The sequence below is a fragment of the Ranitomeya variabilis genome, chromosome 3 (genome assembly GCF_051348905.1).
Source record: "Ranitomeya variabilis isolate aRanVar5 chromosome 3, aRanVar5.hap1, whole genome shotgun sequence".
Classification (NCBI taxonomy): domain Eukaryota; kingdom Metazoa; phylum Chordata; class Amphibia; order Anura; family Dendrobatidae; genus Ranitomeya; species Ranitomeya variabilis.
The window spans coordinates 452,092,255-452,116,398 of NC_135234.1; the positions used below are offsets into that span (position 1 = coordinate 452,092,255).

A 24,144-nucleotide genomic window follows, 5' to 3' on the forward strand; every position below is an offset into this window, starting at 1 on the left:
CCAGGTACCTTTGAGAAAGGCGTCTGCCTTTTTGTCCATGGGGTCTTTTAGGACCCCCATGTCTTCAAACGGGAGGGAAAATTTTTTTGAGGCCTTAGCGATTGCTACATCTAATTTGGGTGCCTTCTCCCAAAAGGAGCAGGATTCCTCCTCAAAGGGGTATTTTCTTTTAGGCGTTAGAAGAGTCTTTTTCATAGGCTTCTTCCATTCCTTCTTAATTAAGGCTGCTATTGCTTCGTTAAGAGGGAAAGCTCTTCTCTTTTTTTGTTCCAGGCCCCCAAACATTATGTCTTGTACCGATTTTTTAGGGTGGGAGTCTACCAGACCCATGGTACTTCTCACGGCTTTTATGAGGCCATCAGTATCCTCTAGAGGGAAACAGTTATGTCCCCCCGAGGACGAAGTAGATGAAGAAGATGAGGTGGAGGAGTTGAAGGACACTGAATTCTCACTATCACTTCCTGATTTTGAGACGGGAGATGGGGACCAGAGTCTGGTTTTTCTCCTTTTTTTTTCCACTTTTTAGTGATCTGAAGGTGTCCTCTACTTGTTCTTTAATCAGGCTCTTAAGGTCTGTTGCAAACCCAGGAAGGTTTTCGGATAAAGTTTGCTGAATGCAAGTATTGCATAGTCTCTTATCCCATGTAGGTGGAAGATCCTCTCTACAGATGGCGCAACTTTTGTGCTTAGTTTTACATACGCTTTTCCTCCCCTATAAGAGACAAATAACAATCTTACTGTCTCTGACATTCACGAAGATCCACTTACCCATACCTCCCAACTTTTGAAGATGGGAAAGAGGGACAAAGTTTGCGGCGCGCTTCGCGCGCCGCGGCAAATTTTAGGCCACGCCTCTGACCACACCCATTCATAATTAGTCACACCCATATCCACGTCCCAACCACACCCATTTAGCACGCTGATCACAGTTTCATATACAATAGTTATAAACAAAAAAATATGGCCACACATGATGCTCCATACCGTATAATGACCGCACATGACGCTCCATACTGTATAATGGCCACACATGATGCTCCATACTGTATAATGACTGCACATGATGCTCCATACCGTATAATGGCCGCACATGACGCTCCATACTGTATAATGACTGCACATGATGCTCCATACTGTATAATGACCGCACATGATGCTCCATACTGTATGATGACCACACATGATGCTCCATACTGTATGCTGGGTGCACATGATGCTTCATACTGTATAATGACCGCACATGATGCTGCATACTGTATAATGACCGCACATGATGCTCCATACTGTATAATGGCCACAGTTCTCCATACTGTATAATGACATACAGGCACGCAGCTCACACACACGCACACAGCTCACACACACGGCTCACACACACGCAGCACACACACAGCTCACACACACACACGCAGCTCACACACATGCAGCATCACACACACAGTATCACACATACATACGCAGCATCACAAACGCAGCTCACAAACACATGCAGCTTTGACACAAATGCATCACATACGCAGCCATCACACACACACACACACACGCGCAGTCATCACACACACACGCAGCCATCACACACACACACGCAGCCATCACGCACACACACACGCAGCCATCACGCACACACACACGCAGCCATCACACACACCCAGCCATCACACACACACACACCCAGCCATCACACACACACCCAGCCATCACACACACACACACCCAGCCATCACACACACACACACACCCAGCCATCACACACACACCAGATACCTCATACACACGTCACACACACAAATGCAGCATCACACACACACACAATGACACACACATGCAGCATCAGACACACACACACACACACATCTCACACACACACACACACACACACACACAATCTCCTCTGTTTTGCAGGGGCGGCTGATCTGTCCATGTGCAGCTCTTCAGTTTCTCCGGCTGCTCACAGCTCTGCACTGTCCCGGCACCTCCCCCGTCTCTCCTTCTCTGCCGGGATAGCAGCTAAGAGCAGGAGAAGCCGGAGCTCCGTGCACACACAGGAGGAAGTGAGTCGCTGACCTCTCATCTTGATCGCTGCTGGCTCTCTGCCTCAGCGTGGCAGCGCAGCGCCGCACACACAGGGGGCGGGGGGGCGGGATCGGTCGGGAGGAGACCCAGCATGTATAAGAAAAAAAAAACAGCCACAAACCTAAGCTACTCAGGTGCCGCCCCCTGCATTGTCCCTGCCCTAGGCACGTAGTGCGGGACATTAGTGTCCCGCCCGGGATCCCGGGGCTGACTGTCAAAATCAGGACAGTCCCGCGGGATCCGGGACGGTTGGGAGGTATGACTTACCACCTCCAGGACCCATAAATACCGGTTGGGGATTGTCTGCCTCTGGCTTCTTCCCCGACGCCGCACTGGACTCCTTACTGTGCTGGGACCTTTGGCGTTCTTTGCTGGTGTCCTGGTGCCCTTTCTGCTGTCGCCTTTTTTGCTGCTGCTGCGGCGGCGATGCTACAGGTGGAGGTGACTCGGGCTGAGGTGATATCGGGTCGCTCATACTGCTGCTGGTCTGCTTATGCTGAGCTGACACTGCGGCACTACTACTCATGAGGCTCTTTTGCTTATTACAGCAGAGCCACTGGGAGAATGTGGATTCCTAAATTTAAACTCCCCCGCCGCTTCTGCGCAGTCCACGGGGAGGAGCGCCGAACGCCGTCTATTAGCTCGGCGCTCACCGCCGGCACCTGCGCAGATTGCTTCTAGCGCCCGTCAGCGCCTGCGCAGACCACGCCCGGCGCTCGAGCGTCGCCCCTCAGCGCCTGCGCAGACCGCGCCGCTCGAGCTCCCGCGAGATCAGCTGGATCCCGGGCATGCGCCGACTTTCAAGATGGCGCCCGGGAAGCATTTATGGCGCTGCTGACCGGCGCCCCCGGTCCTATGCAGCCCTTGTAGCGCGTTCTTCTGCACGCCCGATGGCGGTGCAGCGTGCAGACTCATGCTTGTTCAGGGAGGGTCGCGCTGCACCTCCCGCAACCACAGAGGGACCCCCCTGGATCGTTGCTGCATCTTACCTGGGGAGGTGACCGCGACTCCTTGTCACCTCCCCCGCACACCCTGTCGCCCCTGGCTCCCAGCGGTGGCGCTTCGGGTCACCACCCTAGCCGAGGCAGAGGGAGCCCAGCTGCCTTGAATCGGACTGGATGGCCCCGGAATTCCAACGTCGAACTGGTAAGTCCGTAGGTCTCCCATTAAGGACAGGAAACCAACTGATGCAGGAGAGTGGTACCGCCTTTTTTATCCGTAGGTTTCCTGTCCTTGGTGGGCGGATCCCCTCTCCGTGGTGCCGCCATGGGCGATCAGAGAAAAGATTTTTCATTCCTTCTCTCCAGCGAACGCTGCTGGGAAGAAGGAATGAATTCCGGCTTCAGCACCCAAAGCAGGGGACAGCGCTTACTGTGTCTCCTGCATGGCACACGGACAGCATCCGTGTGCGGTACGTGTTTTACACAGACCCATTGACTTTAATGGGTCCGTGTGATCTGTGCGCTCCTACGAACACTAACATGTCTCAGTGTTTTTCAAATGGACACACGGTCCGTGAAAACACGCTGACATGTGCAGAGACACATTGATTTTAATGTGTCTACGTGAGTCAGTGTCTCCGGTACGTGAGGAAACTGTCACCACACGTACAGGAGCCACTGACGTGTGAAACAGGCCTAATAGAGAGCCACACTCCCCATCTGTACACTCCTTGAATCCTCCAATGGATTTGTGATATTTTTTGCAGACTTGAATGTAGGAGCCTTTTTAACTAATCATACATGTATAATATAACATGCTTTTGGTGTATTTTATTCTCTTATTGGCAACAAAACACAAACTTATTAAGCTATTTAAAGCACCTGTAATCAATGGAAGCATCCTGGCACTTTTTTTTTTTTTTTTGCAGTTTTTCCCCCATTAACTAAGTATAATCACAATAGTATTTCGGTAGAATCATAGAATGTTAGAGTTGGAAGGGACCTCCAGGGTCATTGTGTCCAACCCTCTGCTGAACGCAGCATTTACTAAACCATCCCAGACAGATGTTTGTCCAGCCTCTGCTTGAAGACTTCCATTGAAGGAGAACTTACCACCTCTCGTGGCAGCCTGTTCCACTCATTGATCACCCTCATTGTCAAAAAAATGTTTTCTTAATATCTAATCTGCATCTTCTCCCTTTCAGTTTCACACCATTGCTTCTCGTGTTTCCATGTGCAAATGGATAATTATGATCCCTAATATCTGAGTACTTTCATGCAGTTATTAGAAACAATTTAGCAAAGGTCATGAAAACTCCTAAACATGTGTAACCTCAAGACAACTACATGCTATTTTCATCATTTAGAAATACAAGCTCTCTAATTGGATCCTTGACTGCATGTAAATATATGTTGCAGTAATGACAGAGTAACACAAGTGAACCTTGCCATTTGGCTAATGATGTGTAAATTGAGGTGTGTGACTTGTTATAGCTTAGCAACAACAGATTTGCCCATGTAAATAGAGTTGTAGAGTGGGGTGTGTGGCTTCATGTTACAAAGCTGTAATTAACAGGACATGTCAAACACATGAGACATAGAGGGAAAATAACAGGTCATGAAGTCATAAATCTGCGAAGGTGTCCTCTAGTTCTAATGAAAAACATAGCATTCAAATTGGTCAATTTTTGTTCAAAGATTTTTCCGCTGGGACGCGACTTCCATAATCTATTATTGGAAAAAAATAAGACTTTCCCCCCCAATGTCTGGTTAAACAACAAAAAAGGTGTTTTTTTTTTGTTGTTTTTTTATGAGAAGCTTTTTATGAGAAGTCCCCCTTCCACTTATAAAAATGTGAGTAAAAGATTTAGATTTTGCTAAACGAAATTCTCACCGCATCAGTAACAATCCCGAAAATAAGAAAAAATTGGAAGCATTTAAAGAGTCCAGGGTGGAAGAACACAGAAATTAATCACTTGTTAAAAAAAAAAAAGGAAATGTATATTAACCCCTTAAGGACCAGGAGTATTCCAGTTTTTGCTCCTCCATTTTTCGCTCCCCTCCTTCCCAGAGCCATAACTTTGTTATTTTTCTGTTAATATGGCCATGAGAGGGCTTGTTTTTTATGGGACGAGTTGTACTTTTGAACGACACCATTGCTTTTAACATATCGTGCACTGAAAAATGGGAAAAAATTCTAAGTGCGTTGAAATTTCAAAGAAAGTGCAATTCCACAATAGGTTTTCGGCGTTTTTTTTTTTTTGTTTGGTTTTTTTTTTACAGTGATCACTAAATGCTAAAACTGACTTATTATTATGGTTCTCCAAGTCATTACAAGTTCACAGAAACCAAACATCTATAGATTCTTTTTTATTAAGTGGCAAAAAACATCCAAAGTTTGTAAAAATAAAAAAAATTCAGAGACCTGTAGCATCTCCATTTTTTGGAATCTGGGTATGGGTGCGGGCTTATTTATTGCGTGCCCAGCTGACGTTTTTAATTATTCCATCTTGGGATAGATATGATGTTTTTATCACCGGTTATTGCATTTGATTGCAATGTTGCAGTGACAAAAAAAAAAAAATTCTGGCGTTTTGACATTTTTTTTACTCGTTAAGCTATTTACTGATCGGAGTAATTTCTTTTCATATCTCGATAGATCAGGTGATTCTGAACGCAACAATATCAAATGTGTATTTTTTTTAATAGTTTTAATTTGAATCGGGCAAAAGAGGGGTGATTTGAACGTTCATATTTTTTAAAAACTTTTTTTTTTTACTTTTTACTTGCTTCAATAGTCTCCATGGGAGACTAGAAGCTGCGATCATCAGATAACCTGTGCTACACATAAGAGGGCTTCAACCCTGCTATATGTAGCTAAAATGCTCATCTGCCATAAGCGCCGGCCACTGGGCGGCGCTCATAGAAGTTTGGCAATGACAACCACAGGGGTCTCCTGCAGAGCCCGGGTTGTGATGCCAAATCATTAGCAACCAGTGGTCATGCGAAACGGGCACCGATAGGCGGAGACAAGACGCACATCTGGTTTGCGAGAGTTAAATGACGCTGTCCGTTTGACAGCGGCATTAAACTAGTTAACAGACATGGGTGAATCGCGATTCCACTTGCGGCTGTTAGGGGAACATGTCAACTGATTAGATCAGCTGTCATGTGCAGGAAAAGGTGTGGGCTCATCCCATGTGGTAGATATAGTATATCTCGATTTCAGCAAAGCATTTGATAAAGTATCTCATACTATCTTTGTTGAAAAAATGTTCAAGTAGGGGATTGACAAGGCTATGGTTAGCATAATATCGTTATTGAAGCAAGCATGTCACAATTATATAAAGAGAATTGTTATATATTGCCAAATGTAAGGAAATATACAGACATGCATAAAGGACGTATAGGGAACAGCTGCCAAAGCCATTAGCAACCAAACAAAGAAAACGCAGCCAAAAGACGTCCCATAAAATATAACCTTTATTGAGTAATATAAAACCAACAGACCAGCCGTAATGGTGAAAGGTGGGGAATGTATAGGAGTAAATGACCTTAAATGGGGTCCGGAACACAAACCATCCTGCTACAATACATTATTATTATTTTAAGTAAGGCCGACTACCATGGGTATTCATAGCTCACAAACAAAACAGTTGTCAGGCCAGTGCCACAGCTTCACAAAGACAGTATCAGCCAAAGATGATAAATACATTACCCAATGTATGTAGGGTAGGTGCGTGACCGGACCCGAACCCCGGTCACGCACCTACCCTACATACATTGGGTAAATTTTTTATCATCTTTGGCCGATACTATCTTTGTGAAGCTGTGGCACTGGCCTGACAACTGTTTTGTCCCAATGTCTACAGTACTCAAGGTTCCTAAGAGCACAGTGGCCTCCATAATCCTTAAATGGAAGAAGTTTGGGACCACCAGAAGTCTTCCTAGACCTGGCCCGTCCAGCAAAACTGAGCAATCGTGGGAAAAGAACCTTGGTGAGAGAGGTAAAGAAGAACCCCGAGAGGACTGTGGCTGACCTCCAGAGATGCAGTAGGGAGATGGGAGAAAGTTACACAAAGTCAACTCTCACTGTAGCCCTCCACCAGTTGGGCCTTTATGGCAGAGTGGCAAGACAGAAGCCTCTCCTCAGTGCAAGACATATGAAAGCCCGTATAGTAACCAATACCTCATGTATTTATTACATGCATTAATTTTTTCATCTTTTTATTGCACTTTTTATCATTTTTTGCAGGATGCACCTAGGCTCCTTTATGTTGGCTTGGTGTTTCTGGGTGGTGCATATATAGTGCTGGACAGCCCGCCTGCTAATACTATGGGCGTGATCAATGGGCTGTTATCCAGACACTGTGAATCACACTTATCTGTGTGAATAGTGTCTTATGCAAGCCCTATCTGTGTGCATTTTTGCTACTAGGCAGCCAACCCCTCCATTATTTAGGTGAGTGGGTGGTTGTTCTCATCAGTAGCTTGCACCTGTGCTGCTCATATTCAGAAAAGTTTCCAGGCTCGAGTTCATATGAGTTCATCCAGCAGAGGGCGCATCACCGCGACTCGAGGTAACTACAGGACATTCCCCAGCATTCCATTCATTCACCAAATTTTACAGACAGGAGCACAGCCGCATTAGCAGAGCTCCTGGGTGTAAAATGATTTAACCACTTCAGATGGATTTACAGCGTGGGACAAGACTGATCGACGGAAGGTATGGAATATTGTTGTTTATTTTGTTTAACTTTATTTCAGGTGACAAGGGTCTTCAGGTGGATTGAGAGTATAATAAAATATTAAAACACCCTGTATCTTTATTTCATTAAAATACTTTTTAATAATGTGTGTGTGTGTCTGTGTGTGTGTGTGTGTGTGTGTGTGTGTGTGTGTGTGTGTGTGTGTGTGTGTGTGTGTGTGTGTGTGTGTGTGTGTGTGTGTGTGTGTGTGTGTGTGTGTGTGTGTTTTAACCATTTCATACTATTGGATTAATAATGGATAGGTGTCATAATTGACGCCTCTCCATTATTAACCTGGCTTAATGTCACCTTACAATAGCAAGGTGACATTAACCCTTCATTACCCCATATCCCACCGCTACAAGGGAGTGGGAAGAGAGAGGCTAAGTGCCAGAATAGGCGCATCTTACAGCTGTGCCTTTTCTGGGGTGGCTGGGGGCAGATGTTTTTAGCCAGGGGGGGGCCCAATAACCATGGACCCTCTCTAGGCTATTAATATCTGCCCTCAGTCACTGGCTTTCCCACTCTGGCGGAGAAAATTGCACGGGAGCCCACGCCTATTTTTTCCGGGATTTAACCCTTTAATTTAATAGCTAGAGCTTCAAAATTTTACACATAGACACTTGTTACATTACTAAAAAGGAATATGTAATAAAAAAAGGGATATGAGATGGTTTACTGTATGTAAACCATGTCTCATATCCTGTCGGGTTTGGGAAGGAAAAAGCAAAAGCCGGCAATTGAATTACCGGCTTTTATGCTATCTTGCGCTGAATTATAATATATATTATACAGTGTGGCAAAAAAGTATTTAGTCATTCAGCAATAGTGCAAGTTCCACCACTTAAAAAGATGAGAGGCGTCTGTAATTTACATCATAGGTAGACCTCAACTATGGGAGACAAACTGAGAAAAAAAAATCCAGAAAATCACATTGTCTGTTTTTTTGTCATTTTATTTGCATATTATGGTGGAAAATAAGTATTTGGTCAGAAACAAAATTTCATCTCAATACTTTGTAATATATCCTTTGTTGGCAATGACAGAGGTCAAACGTTTTCTGTAAGTCTTCACAAGGTTGCCACACACTGTTGTTGGTATGTTGGCCCATTCCTCCATGCAGATCTCCTCTAGAGCAGTGATGTTTTTGGCTTTTCGCTTGGCAACACGGACTTTCAACTCCCTCCAAAGGTTTTCTATAGGGTTGAGATCTGGAGACTGGCTAGGCCACTCCAAGACCTTGAAATGCTTCTTACGAAGCCACTCCTTTGTTGCCCTGGCGGTGTGCTTTGGATCATTGTCATGTTGAAAGACCCAGCCACGTTTCATCTTCAATGCCCTTGCTGATGGAAGGAGGTTTGCACTCAAAATCTCACGATACATGGCCCCATTCATTCTTTCATGTACCCGGATCAGTCGTCCTGGCCCCTTTGCAGAGAAACAGCCCCAAAGCATGATGTTTCCACCACCATGCTTTACAGTAGGTATGGTGTTTGATGGATGCAACTCAGTATTCTTTTTCCTCCAAACACGACAAGTTGTGTTTCTACCAAACAGTTCCAGTTTGGTTTCATCAGACCATAGGACATTCTCCCAAAACTCCTCTGGATCATCCAAATGCTCTCTAGCAAACTTCAGACGGGCCCGGACATGTACTGGCTTAAGCAGTGGGACACGTCTGGCACTGCAGGATCTGAGTCCATGGTGGCGTAGTGTGTTACTTATGGTAGGCCTTGTTACATTGGCCCCAGCTCTCTGCAGTTCATTCACTAGGTCCCCCCGCGTGGTTCTGGGATTTTTGCTCACCGTTCTTGTGATCATTCTGACCCCACTGGGTGGGATTTTGCGTGGAGCCCCAGATCGAGGGAGATTATCAGTGGTCTTGAATGTCTTCCATTTTCTAATTATTGCTCCCACTGTTGATTTCTTCACTCCAAGCTGGTTGACTATTGCAGATTCAGTCTTCCCAGCCTGGTGCAGGGCTACAATTTTGTTTCTGGTGTCCTTTGACAGCTCTTTGGTCTTCACCATAGTGGAGTTTGGAGTCAGACTGTTTGAGGGTGTGCACAGGTGTCTTTTTATACTGATAACAAGTTTAAACAGGTGCCATTACTACAGGTAATGAGTGGAGGAAAGAGGAGACTCTTAAAGAAGAAGTTACAGGTCTGGGAGAGCCAGAAATCTTGATTGTTTGTTTCTGACCAAATACTTATTTTCCACCATAATATGCAAATAAAATGATAAAAAAACAGACAATGTGATTTTCTGGATTTTTTTTTCTCAGTTTGTCTCCCATAGTTGAGGTCTAACTATGATGTAAATTACAGACGCCTCTCATCTTTTTAAGTGGTGGAACTTGCACTATTGCTGACTGACCAAATACTTTTTTGCCCCACTTTATATGTGTGGTAATGTGGTGGGGGGCGGGATTGTGTGTGGTAATGTGGTGGGGGTGGAATTATGTGTGGTGATGTGTTGAAGGGGCGGGATTATGTGTGGTGATGTGGTGGGGGGGCGGGATTATGTGTGGTGATGTGTTGGGGGGCGGGATTATGTGTGGTGATGTGTTGAAGGGGTGGGATTATGTGGTGATGTGGTGGGGGGGCGGGATTGTGTGTTGATGTGGTGCGAATTGTGTGTGGTAATGGGGTGGGGGGCAGGATTATGTGTGGTGATGTGGTGGGGGGCGGAGCTACTGCGCAGGGGGCGGGATTAGCGAGTAATCATGATGCCTCTTAGATATATGTGTGTCTCACTGACTGTATATATGTTTTTAGGAATATTTTAGCCAATGGATCCATGATTTGTCCATTTTGCAAGCCTGCGCAAAAAAAAAAAAAATAAATAAAAATCGCCGTACGGAAGCCATACGGATGTCACATGGATACATTTGTCAGTAAAAATCGCATCCTCGCATTGAATACGGAACAGTGTTTTGTGAAAATTACTGCGTATTACGGCCGTAAAATATGGACCGTATTTCCTTACGCTGAGTGTGACGCCGGCCTTACAGGTGAACATACCTAGATGCGAAAAATACAAATACATTCAAGAACAGCAAAAGACCCTGTTGGGCACAATAAAGAAACCAGTATAAAACTATCCAAATCAACAGAAAATTATATCACATGAAAGGCCTCTCAGCAAAGAAAAAACAACTGCTCCGAAATTAGCACATAAAAAAAAGAAAAGGTAACAATTTGAAACTATTTTGAGGAATGTATTCTGGTCTGATGAATCAAAAATGTAACTGTTTGGCCAAAATGATCATCATTATGTTTGGAAGATAAAGTAAAAGGCTTGCAAGCAAAAGAACATCATACAAAGCACCAGGATGCCAGGTTAATATTGTAAAGGTGCCTTGCTGCATGACGGACTAATGCACTTCACAAAATAGATGGGATTATGAGTTGAGATGGGCAGACCCCTGGATGTTTGGGTCTGGCAGGTTTGGGCGAACAGTTAAAAAAAAGTTCAAGTGTCATAACAGGAACCGGACCTGAACCCGGACTCCGTTCACTTGAACGCTGTGCCAAACACCGCTTCTGATCCGTAAGACAGCTGCGGTTTCCATGTTGTCAAATGACAGCGTGAGCGTGCAGCTGTGATTGTAGGTATAAAGTTTACCTCTGGTCACTGGTGTTGGCTGATGGGACTACTGCTCTATCAGCCTATGCCTGTTGCAGCTAATAACAGTGAAAGCAGGTGAGATCACCGCTAGCACACTGAGAAAAAGTCTCACAGTGCAGAGAGTTAAACGGAAGAATTTCACTGCGGTGAATTTGAACTGCAGTGAATTTGAACTGAGGTGAACTTGCCTCTGCACCGTGAGACTTTTCCTCATGGTGCTGAGGTCTCCACAGTTCAGCCCGGCTGGGAACGCAACCTCAGTGACCTGCGGGAACCTCGTCGAGCAGCTCATTCATCAGTGGTTCTCAGCCTGGATGGTCACATCTTGCCACCATACAGGTAGAAAACTAGTAATCCCCAGACATGGATTGCGGCGTGGGACAGAATGACAGACAGGTAAGGGATATTGTTGTTTTTTTATTTTGTTTTATTACAGGAGACAAGGGATTCAATGGAATAGGCGTTAGGCGAGTATAACTGTTTGCAATTTTTTTAAATTAAAAAAAGGAAAAGTGTTTTGTTTTTATTTCAAATAAAAAACGTTATACTTGCTGTGTCTTTAATTTTCAGTATAACTATAGACGCCTCTCCATCAGTAATCCGTGGGTTTGATGTCACCGAAAAATACAAAGGTGACATCACCCACAAATATCAACCCCACTTGCCAACGCTACAGAGTAAGTGGGAAGAGCTGGGCAAAGCACGTGAATTGGCGCATCTAATAGATGTGCCTCTTCTGGGCGGCTGCGGGATGCTATTTTTAGGCTGGGGGGGACAATATACATGGCCCCTTACCAGCTAGAGAATACCAGCTCCTAGCTGTGGCTATCAAAAATGGGGGAGACCCCCATACAGTTTTTTTTTTAAATTTATTTAAATTTATAAACAGTGTGGGGTCCCCTCTATTTTTGACAACCAACCTTTCTAAAGTTGACAGCTGAGGATTGCCGCCCCAGCTGTGAGTTTTGCCTGGCTGGTATCAAAAATACAGGGGAGCCCATGCCATTTTTTTTACTATTTATTTACAGCGCAAGAGCCGGCTGATGATTACTCCAATCAGCTGGCACCTGATCTCACTGTTAGCGGCAACAGGCGTCGGCTGATGGGAGCAGTAGTCCCATCAGCAGACACCAGTATGCGGAGATAACCTTTATACCTCCAATTACAGCTGCGAGCTCCGCGGCTGTTTGACCGGCGGCAATGATTTTACCGCCAATCAGAAAAAGTGCTGTCATGCACATGACAGCGCAACAAACACCTAGTGTTCAGGGGCCAAACCCGAACAGTAACACAAACTTCCCGGTGAAGTCAGTGTTCAGTGTCCGTGCCCGAATAGTAGGTGATTGGTACAGACGCCGAACTTCACTGTTCGGGTTCGCCCATCTCTAATTAGGAGGAAGGAAAATTATAGAGATATAATAAGAGATACAGAAGCAAGACATCAGCTAAGAAGACAATGCTTAGCCGTAAATAGGTCTTGCAAATCAACAATGACTAAGAATACTTCCAAAGATGTGGCCAAATGGCACAATTTAGGCCGGTTTCACATTTGCAGTTGTGTCCGCAGCGTTTCTTCCGCAAATATCCACATGCGTTTTGTTTTCCTATATTTAGCATTAGGGACGCATGTGTCTGCGATCAGTTGCGTCTTGCCGCATTTGACGACGCATGCGTCGTTTCGTCATCTGCGGTTTGGTGCAGTAAACGCAACATGTAGTAATTTTAGAGGCGTCAATTTGCCGCCTAGAAACATATGCGATTGTTAGCGCTAGGAATGCGGCAAAAAAACGCATTACTATCTATGGGAGCGCATGCGTACACATGTCTTTGCGTACGCATGCGTTTGATGCACTTGCGTACTTCGGACTGCGCGTGCCCATTAAAGACACACCCTCCTGGAAATATCAAACGCATGCGCATAAAAAGTGCAAACACATGTAAAAACGCATGCAAACGCTGCATTTTTTTACCATCATGCGTAAGCTGATGTGGATAAAAAAACGCTGCGTTAACAGACGTTTGCATGCGTTTTTGCATGCGTTAGCGGTTGCGGATGATACGCTGCAGACTTAACCGCAAATGTGAAAGTAGCCTAAGTGACGATAATGGAGTAGCCATCACAAAGTGCTAACCTTAAAACCATAGGAAAAAAAAATAAAGGCAGAACTGACAAGGAGTGTGATAACAAGGAGGCCTACAAACCTCACTCAGTTGTTCTCTGAGGGACAAAATTCCAGCAACTTACAGCAAGAAACCTGTAGAAGGCTGCCCAGAATGTTTGACCCATTTTTAATATTTAAAGGCAATGCTCCAATTACTAACCACGCATATGCAAAGAAATAAAACATCATCTCTAGTGCTGTTCTGAAATTTCACATTCCTGAACTATAGTATTATTATTATTCATTATTATAGTGCCATTTATTCCATAGCGCTTTACACGTGAGTGATCATTTCTTACCTAAGAGAGGGAATGTGTAACTGGGATTAAATATCAGGAATTGTGAAGAAATAACTTTTAACCCCTCTAAGACACTGAACGTTCCCCGTGAAAATGTTCCCCGTGCCACTGGCTGCAACACAACCCCAATGCATGATTGATCCACAACCATGCTTAATGGTTGGCGAGATGTGCTTTATCTGAAATTATGTGCCTTTTTTCTCCACACATACCTTTGATCATTGTGACCGAAGAGCTCTATTTTAACCTCATCGGTCCATAGGACTTGTTTCCAAAATGCATCAGGCTTGTTTAGATGTTCTTTTGCATACTTCTGACACTGAATTTTATGGTAAGGATACAGGAGAGGTTTTCTTCTGATGACTCTTGCATGGGCATCCACCATTTTCAGAGTGCTAGGCAGCAGCTTAGAAGAACCCATGGCTGCTGTTTTTTGGCACAAGGTTAGGAGGAGCTTGGTTTTTAAAAAGCTTGGAAATTTCCATTACCTGGCTTTTCCTAACAATGATAGTGAGCAAGGTCTGAAACATTGGTTACAGTTATCTAAGCACACAAATCTTCTAAGAGTGCCCAAACTTTTGCATCAGCCCATTTTCCATTTAGTAATTTTTAAAATGTTTAAAAAAAATGACTTTTTGCCTAACATACAAAGGAAATGTGTCATCATTATCTTTAGGCCTTTTAGAGATCATTTCATCTTCAACTTGCTTAAGTGTTCACAACAATAGGAATTTTGACCAGGGGTGCCCAAACTTTTACATGCCACTGTATACACTACTCCCAAAAAGTTAGGGATATTTTGGCTTTTGGGCAAAATTTCAGGATGAACCTAAAATGCACTCAGACCTTTTCAGGTGAACTTAATGTGACTGTCTCTAAACCTTTGATTGCATATGTCCAACTGTTCATTGTTTCAGTATTAATAATAATAATAAACAATCTTTGTTTATATAGCGCCAACATATTCCGCAGCGCTTTACAGTTTAACAGTTTCAAACACAACAGTCATAGGTAACAATGTTAACAATACAGTAATAAAGCAAAATAAGACAAAATAAGACGACCCTGCTCGTGAAAGCTTACAATCTACAATGAGGTGGGGGGATACAAAGTACAGGTGCGTATTTACAATGATGTATTTACAATGATGGTCCAGCCATTTTCAGGGAGTGGGGGGTAGATGGAAGTAGTGAATGGGCTACACACACACACAAACATAAAATGAGTTTGATTAGGGAACGTGATAGGCCGCTCTGAACAAATGTGTTTTGAGCGAGCGCCTGAAACTATGCAAGTTGTGGATGGTCCTAATATCTTGGGGTAGAGCATTCCAGAGGATTGGCGCAGCACGGGAGAAGTCTTGGAGTCGGGAGTGGGAGGTACGGATTAGTGCAGAGGTTAGTCGAAAGTCATTTGCAGAGCGCAGTGGTCAGCTAGGCCGATAGACAGAAATGAGGGAGGAGATGTAAGGGGGTGCCGCACTGTGGAGAGCTTTGTGGGTGAGAACAAGTACTTTGAATTGTATCCTGTAATGAATGGGCAGCCAGTGTAACGACTGGCAAAGGGCGGACACGTCCGAGTAACGATTAGCCAGATGGACGACCCTGGCTGCTGCATTAAGGATAGACTGGAGAGGGGAAAGCCAATAAATAGAGCGTTACAGTAGTCCAGACGGGAGTGGATTAAGGCGACAGTGAGAGTTTTTGTTGTCTCCATGGTGAGAAAAGGGCAGATTCTAGAGATGTTCTTTAGGTGTAAGCGTAACGAGCGGGCAAGAGATTGTATGTGGGATGTGAAGGAGAGATCGGAGTCAAACATAACACCCAGACAGCGTGCCTGCTGCCGGGGTGTTATTATGATGCCACCCACGGAGAGGGAAATGTCAGATTTAGGGAGGTTAGTAGAAGGCGGAAGCAGAAGAAGTTCAGTTTTGGAGAGGTTGAGTTTCAGATAGAGAGCGGACATGATGTTGGAGACTGCGGACAGACAGTCAGTGGCGTTCTGTAGTACAGCGGGGGTAAGGTCAGGGGATGACGTGTATAGTTGTGTGTCATCAGCATAAAGATGGTACTGAAAGCCAAATCTGCTGATGGTCTGTCCAATTGGGGCCGTGTAGAGGGAGAAGAGAAGGGGGCCAAGGACTGAGCCCTGGGGTACCCCGACAGTGAGAGGGAGAGGAAGTGGAGCCAGAGAACAGAACACTGAAGGAGCGGTCAGAAAGATAGGAGGAGAACCAGGAGAGAGCAGTGTCCTTAATGCCTAGTGACTGGAGCCTAGAGAGTAGGAGAGGGTGGTCAACCGTGTCAAAAGCTGCAGAAAGATTGAGGAGAATGAGCAGAGAGTGGTCACCGTTGCGTTTTGCTGTCAGAAGGTCATTGGTCACCTTGATGAGTGCAGTTTCTGTCGAATGTAGGGGGCGGAATCCGGACTGTGAAGGGTCTAGCAGGGAATGAGTGGAGAGGTAACGGGTAAGGTGGGAGTAGACTAGGAGCTCCAGGAGTTTTGAGATGAAGGGGAGATTGGAGACCGGTCTGTAGTTGTTTGTGCAGGATGGGTCAAGGGCGGGTTTTTTTTAGTAATGGAGTAATGATAGAGTGTTTGAAGGAGGAGGGAAAATGCCAGAGGAAAGGGAGAGATTAAAAATTGTAGTTAGGTGAGTTGTGACGACTGGAGAGAGAGACTGGAGGAGGTGTGAGGGAATGGGGTCGGTGGTGCATGTAGTCGGACGAGAAGAGGAGAGGAGCTTGGAAACTTCTTCTTCTGTGATGGGATCGAATGTGGAGAGTGAGCCAGGGGAGATGCAGGGAGGAATGGGAGTCATTGCACTTGGTGTCTGGGAGCGGGTTTCCTGCCAGATATTGCCTATTTTCTCTATAAAGTGGGAGGCCAGGTCATCAGCACAAATGTCTGTGATAGGGTCTTGTGCTTTTGGCCTGAGGAGGGAGTGAAAGGTGTTAAAAAGTTTCTTGGGGTTGGTGGATAGTGAGGAGATCAGGGTGGTGTAGTAGGACTGTTTGGCGAGGTGAAGGGCAGAGTTATAGGTCCTTAACATAAATTTGAAGTGTATGAAGTCTTCTGGGGTGCGAGTTTTCCTCCATAAGCGTTCAGCACTGCTAGAGCATCGCTGGAGAAATCGGGTTTGCGATGTGAGCCAGGGCTGTTTCACTCTGTGTTTGGAGGTTCTGAGGGTGAGGGGAGCTACTTGGTCTAGGGTGCTTCTAAGAGTGTTGTTGTAGTGATGTACAGCTAGATCAGGACAGGAAAAAGAAGAGATTGGGGACAGTGATGAGTGTAAGGAGTCTGAAAGTGTATGAGGGTTAATGGCATGTAGATTTCTGAGTGTGTGGTAGGTAGGAGAGTGCTGGGGTGGGCGAGGAATTGTGAGTGTGAAGGAGAGAATGTTGTGGTCAGAAAGGGGAAGTGGTGAGTTATCTAGGTAAGAGATTGAACAGAGCCGGACAAAGACCAGGTCCAGGGTGTTACCGTCTTTGTGTGTTTCAGAGGTTGAGAGCTGTGAGAGGCCTGGCCTAGGGAAGTGGTTAGTGATAGAAGCTGGGATGCAGATGTGGAAGTGGGGCTGTTAATGGGAATTTTGAAGTCTCCCAGGATAAGGGTTCGTAGTTCTGAGGACATGAAGTGCGGCAGCCAGGCTGACAAGTGGTCCAGGAAGTGGGTGGGTGAGCCTGGGGGCCGGTATATGACCGCTACTCTGAGGGAGAGGGGACGGAAGAGCCTGATGGTGTGGACCTCAAAAGAAGGGAATGAAAGTGAAGGAACTGGGGGTATAACCTGGAACGTGCATTGGGGGGGACAAGAGTATGCCGACTCCACCACCAGGTCTGTTTGTGGGTCTTGGGGAATGGGAGAACTGTAAGCCACCATGGGAAATGGCAGCAGGGGAGACAGTGTCAGAGTCCTGGATCCAGGTTTCAGTGAGGGCCAACAGATTGAGAGAGTTGTTCACAAAGTAGTTGTGCAGGAAAGGAAGCTTGTTACATACAGATCGTGGATTCCAAAGGGCACAATTGAAAGAGAGAGATGAGGGAGTGCAAGTAATATTAATAAGGTTAGTATGGTGTTGATATGAGGTAGGGTAGCGGTTGGGGGATGGGGGACCGGGGTTGGGGGATATGTCTCCTGAAATCAGTAGGAGTAACAAGATAAAAAGCAAGTAGTTTTTGGAAGTGTAAGAAGTTTTTTGGTGCAGTGTGTTTGGGTAAGATGGGCTGAGGTTTTTCAGGAAGGTGAGAAGTGCATGGGAGCTGTACATGGGAGAGGGAAGGAGTGAGGGGCTGATGTATACGAGTCGTGATTGAGGGGGGATTGGGCGGTGAAAGTGGATTGCAAGGGAGCATAGGAGGATAGGAATAAAGCACATGGATAAAAGGGAGAGCAGAGTGTTTGTTACCTGACTCCTGCCCTGACTAACTGCCATGGAATAACTGCTGTGTCACGACGCTTATCTTCCGTGACGCTTTGCTTCTGTGATGCGTGCACCCCCAAGGATGGTTCTACATTTATGGTCCAATGCTGGGTCAGAAGAGATGGATTGTGGGACCAGGGTGGGGATAATTTGGCAGCTGGGGCCAGCACACCAGGGGGTGATTAACTGATCAAACACATTGTGGCTGGCAAGATCTATATGCTATAAAACACAGTATTGCTTAATGGTAAAATTCACAACAGGTTTGATCCATGAATCGGCCATAAATTTCGGGGTTCAATTAGAATTGGCTTTAAACAGTCCTCCTCATTATGCTGTTCAGATTTTCAAATCATGAGATCAAGACAACACCTAACAATTGAGCAACAGTACCTCGCCATTGTGAGGCTTCAAGCAGAAGGTTTTCAGATGGAAGTGGCCACTGAGCTTAGCGTGTCACAGAGTGTCATCAGCAGATGACAGATATACAGAGACTTGAAGAGTCACAGAAGGCATAGAAATGGACGTCCTATGGCCGCATCCTACACTGATGACCGCTTCATTGTGAACAAATGCCCTCAGGAACCAGATGAGGAATGCCACGCAACTCCAAGCACATTTAAGGGAGGTGAGAGGCACCCAAGCATCTCGTCAGACCAACTGAAACAGTTTTCATCAGCATGGTCTGCATGCTAAATGACCTGCAAGGGTACCTGACCACACCACGAGGCACAGGCATCATTGTCTTGCATGGGCCAGAGTGCATGTACACTGGACGAGGGATTAGTAGCTGTTCACTGATGAAAGTCTACTCACGCTGAGTAGAAATTATGGCCACCATTGATGTTGGAGACATCAAGGAGAGGGCTATGCATCAGCCACTGTTGTCACCAGATAAGCCTTTGGTTGTAGTGTGGGCAGGTGTGTCTAGTGAATACAGAAGTGCAATACACTTTGTGAATGGTACAGTGACAAGCCCCTAAAACTTGAATAACATAATTAATCCAGTAATTCTGCCTCTTCATAAACCACACAGGCCTAATTTCATCTTCATGGATGACAATGCTCCAGCTCATTGAGGTCACATCATTAATGGCTGCTGGAGACTGGGGTTCCTCAAATGGAGTGACCTGCACTTTCTCCAGACCTGAATCCTATAGAAAACCTATGGGATCAGCTGTAATTGACGCTCAAGGCCAAATGACAAGTTATTAAGACATTGACATTTTTTGTTGGGCTACACCCACCACTGTTGTTGGCATTTGCCTCAATAAATTGTTTGAGATGAGGAAATCACCATTGCATGCTTCAACTTAAATGCTCTACTTTCATGATAAAATATCAATTTAGCGTGAACTTTTTACCTTTTCCATAAATTTTGCCCGAAAGCCAAATAACTTTGCGAGTAGTTATATAGATATTTTATATAGATATCATATAGAGATATATATAGATTTTTTATCAATAAGTTGATTAGTTGTGCTCAAAGGTTTACATACCCTGGCAAAATTTTTGCTTTCTTAGCCTTTTTTTCAGAGAATATGAATGATAAGACCAAAACTTTTTCTTCACTCATGGTTAGTGGTTGGATGGAGCCATTTATTGTAAACTACTGTGTTTTCTATTTTTAAATCATAATGATAACCCAAAACATCTAAATGACCCTGATATAAAGTTCACATATCCCATGTCTTAATATCGTGTATTGCCCCCTCTAACATCAATGACAGCTTGAAGTCTTTTGTATGGTTCTTTATTTTCTCAGATGGTTAAGCTGCCCACTCTTCTTGGCAAAAAGCCTCCAGTTTCTGAAAATTCCTAGGCTGTCTAGCATGAACTGCGAGCTTGAGATCTCCTCAGAGTGGCTCAATGAAATTAAGATCAGGAGACTGAGATGGACACTCCAGAATCTTCACTTTGTTCTGCTGTAGCCAATGACAGGTCAACTTGGCCTTGTGTTTTGGATCATTGTCATGTTGGAACGTCCAAGTACATCCCATGCGCAGCTTCTGGGCTGATGAGTGCCAATTTGCCTCCAGTATTTGCTGATAATGTGCTGCATTCATCTTTCCTTCAACTTTGACCAAGTTTCCTGTGCCTTTTGTAGTTCACACATCCCCAAAACTTCAGCGATCCACCTCCATGCTTTACAGTAGGAATGGTTTTCCTTTCTTCACAGGCCTTGTTGACCTCTCTCCAAATGTAACATTTATGGTTGTGGCCAAAAAGTTCAAGTTTGGTCTCGTCACTCCAAATTACCTTGTTCCAGACGTTTTGAGGCTTGTCTGTGCTGTTTTGCATATTGTAGGCGAGATACTTTGTGGCATTTGCGCAGTAATGGCTTTCTTCTGGCGACTCGACCATGCAGCCCATTTTTCTTCAAGTGCCTCCTTATTGTGTATCTTGAAACAGCCACACTGCTAGTTTTCAGAGAGTCCTGTATTTCAGCTGATGTCATTTGTGGGCTTTTCTTTGCATCCCGAACAATTTTCCTGGCAGTTGTGGACGACATTTTTGTTGGTCTACCTGACTGTGGTTTTGTTTTTACAGAGCCCCTTATTTTCCATTGGTTAGTCACAGTTTGAATGCTGCTCACTGGCATTACCAATTCCTTGGATATCTTCTTGTATCCCTTTCCTGTTTTAAACAGTTTAACTACCTTTTCCCGTAGACCCATTGACAGTTCTTTTGCTTTCCCTACGACTCACAATCCAGAAATGTCAGTGGTTGGATGAAAGATGCAAGAGTCTGGTTCCCAGAAACTCGCTCAGCTTTTATGCACACACACTGACTACAAGCAAACAGGTCACAGGTGAGGATGTTACCTTTAGTAGCCATTCAAACCAATTTGTGTCAACTTCTGTGCATGTTATCAGGCAAAAATCACCGTGGTATGTGAACTTTTGATCAGGGTCATTTGGATGTTTTGGGTTGTCATTATAATTTAAAAAGAGAAAACACAGTAGGTTAACAATAAGGCTATGTGCACACTTTGCGGATTCCACTGCGGATTTTTCCGCAGCGGAATTCCAAAAACCGCAGTGAAAACCCGCCGCGGTTTTTACTGCGGATTTATCGCGGTTTTTACAGCGGATTCTTCTGCGGTTTTTCATCTGCCTTTTCCTATTGGAGCAGGTGAAAATCAGCAGAAAAGAAGTGACATGCTGCGGAATGTAATCCGCTGCGTTTCCGCGCGGCTTTTTCCGCAGCATGTGCACAGCGTTTTTCGTTTCCTATAGGTTTACATTGTACTGTAAACTCATGGGAAACTGCTGCGGATCTGCAGCGGTGGAATCCGCAAAGTGTGCACATAGCCTAAATGGCTTGATTCATATTCTCTGAAAAAAAGCCAAAACATCTGCTGGGGAATGTAAACTTTTGAGCATTTTAATCCAAAATTTCCAACATGTTTAATTTAAAAATGACACGTGAATTACATTTTTTATGTCCTTGAAGACCACACAATGCTTCTTCCTGATAAAAATGTATCCATTGTTCAGAACATAGCCAAGTGACATACAAATTAATACAAAGAGCAACAATTCAGCTCAGAGGTCATAAATTTGTGAAGAAACACAGATCATAGCCAGGAAGATAAATCAAGGGAAGTGATATATGAAAATATTTGTAAGATCTATCAGAAAACACAAACAACTCATTAAATACTTCAAAAAGTCTGTTCAGCTTCTTAAAACTTTTCTAGGGAAGCTGGATTCACTATACAACTCACATACTACTGAAAAAGGATCTACAACACACACATGCACATTAGACAGAAATCAACCAAAATGACCACTGTCATCTGTTATGTGGGTTGGCAAGGGGAGGGTAATATCAACTGTTGCTAAAAGTCCACAAAATTAAATCCATTACATTAAAATGGATGAAATCATAAATAAATGCACTTTTTAGGACCTATAGAATGCATAGGAATGGATGTCCTTAACCAGAACCCTGTAGTACAGGCTAAGATTATACAATCATATAAAAAGAAAATCATCCAATTTTCATCCAGACAAAAACGGATGATTTCTCATCTGCACTGCCATCTATATGCAATCTGTATGTCTGCTTTTTACATCAGTAGTGAATAACATTTAGAAGACCAAAAACAATTTCCTATGTTAAGAATTTTAATGCATCCATAAAAATCGGATGCTATACAGTTGATCCACACAGAATGTTTTTTTCTTTTTTTGTGGACCCATAGACTTGAAGAAACTAGTGCATGCTGCAATTTTTTTCACAGGGAAATTCGGTCTGTTTGAAAAAAAAAAAATAAACGGTCATCTGAACAGCCCAATTGTGCAAAATAAACCCCTTTGCTGTCTCTTTGAAGTCAGTTTTATCCAGAGATGGCACTTGGACCAAAACTACAGTCATGAGAACGTAGCTTTACCTACAGTGGAGGGCAGCTGTCCCGATAGGACTCATCTCACCCCTGCACTACCCAATAATGTGAGCAGACATCTTCTCATGATCATATCAGCATTGAGGGACCTGTCATCTAGAACAGAGTTTTCCAAACTGGAGAACATCTTTATCAAGAAATAAAAATAACTTCCTTTTTGATTCACATTCGGGTAAATCTATGCACTGTAAAGCCTGGTGTCTGCAACACAGATTTGTTTTACGGTGTGACAATTGAGTATTCTTAAAATGGCACACAGTTGCAGAAATCAATAAATATAGCTAATAATGACCCCACTGTCCACCCCCACCCTGGGAAAAGGTCACATGTGTGGCTGTAAATTTCTAAGGTCAAAAGAAATCCTAGCACAGACAGCCTCTGGCAACATACTCTAGTGGTACTATTTTTTAATATGTGAACAAAAGACATCTGTTTCAGGGTATGCCGCCAATCAATAATAGAACTGACGGGCAGTTGTAAGCATCACGTCTGACTAGTGACTGAGGAGGGACAAAACAAGGAAAGATACATGCAGCAAACAAAGAAGTACAAGAGCAAACAGAGCTTTGAGACGGACACATACATCAGATAGCTTGTTCAGGTTCTCCAGGAAAATCTAGCAGCGATTTATCTCCAAGGAACAAAAGTAGACAATCGGAACAAATTCATTAAATAATCCGCTGATTCTGCTGAAATCTGTGCTCTGCCAACTTTATATGGGGCCTTTCGATTTGAATTAAGATTAGGTTATTTTGGGTTGAGTTCACATTCTGCTTAGAAATTGTGTGCGCACATGCCTTAAAGCCACTGGAATTTAACGTATTCTCACTGTTGCAACAAGACCAAAATATTAACCAAATTGTTTTTATTACATCAGCATATTTTTGGAGGACCATACATAGAATATCATCAGTTGGGCTCACAATAGAGTTAAGCATCAAGCAGGTACAGCAAGAACATACAAGCTCTATAGAGAAGTTGTCCTTGGTCAGACTCGATAGCAGGACTGCAAGATAACAGTGCCAACCACTGAGCCACCATGCCAAATGGATGACAGTTCTTGTACCCTAATCTCTGCAACGAGGTTAAAGGGATTGTTCATTATTTGAACAATCCCATTTTAAATTAAACAGTGCTGCACGACAAATAAACAGCATAAACTCATCTCCTGGACTAGTGATGTCCGAGCGATGTTGACGCTGTGTCTTCTGGCTCTTGCATTACAGTGTTAAATCCTGTGAGTGCTGTAGCCCATCAGCGGCCCCTGACGTGCTGCAGTGATCACACTTCCCTCATACAAGACCTAATATCAAATGAGTGCCGATAGACAAAGCGCCAACATTTATGGAATGGCGCAGGTGATTATATGCTGGTTTTATTTTACATGGGGCACTGGTACATATGAAAAGTGGTTGTCCAGGTAGTGGTAACTCCTTTAAATTAAGTTACAAGTATTT

The 24,144-nt window shown here is 44.2% G+C and overlaps 1 protein-coding gene across 3 annotated transcripts in view; it reads right to left on the reverse strand.

Moving 5' to 3' along the window:
- The window catches only part of GAS6 (growth arrest specific 6), a 167,935-nt gene that overhangs the window by 139,217 nt on the left and 4,574 nt on the right, over positions 1–24,144 (reverse strand). The window lies entirely within an intron of this gene.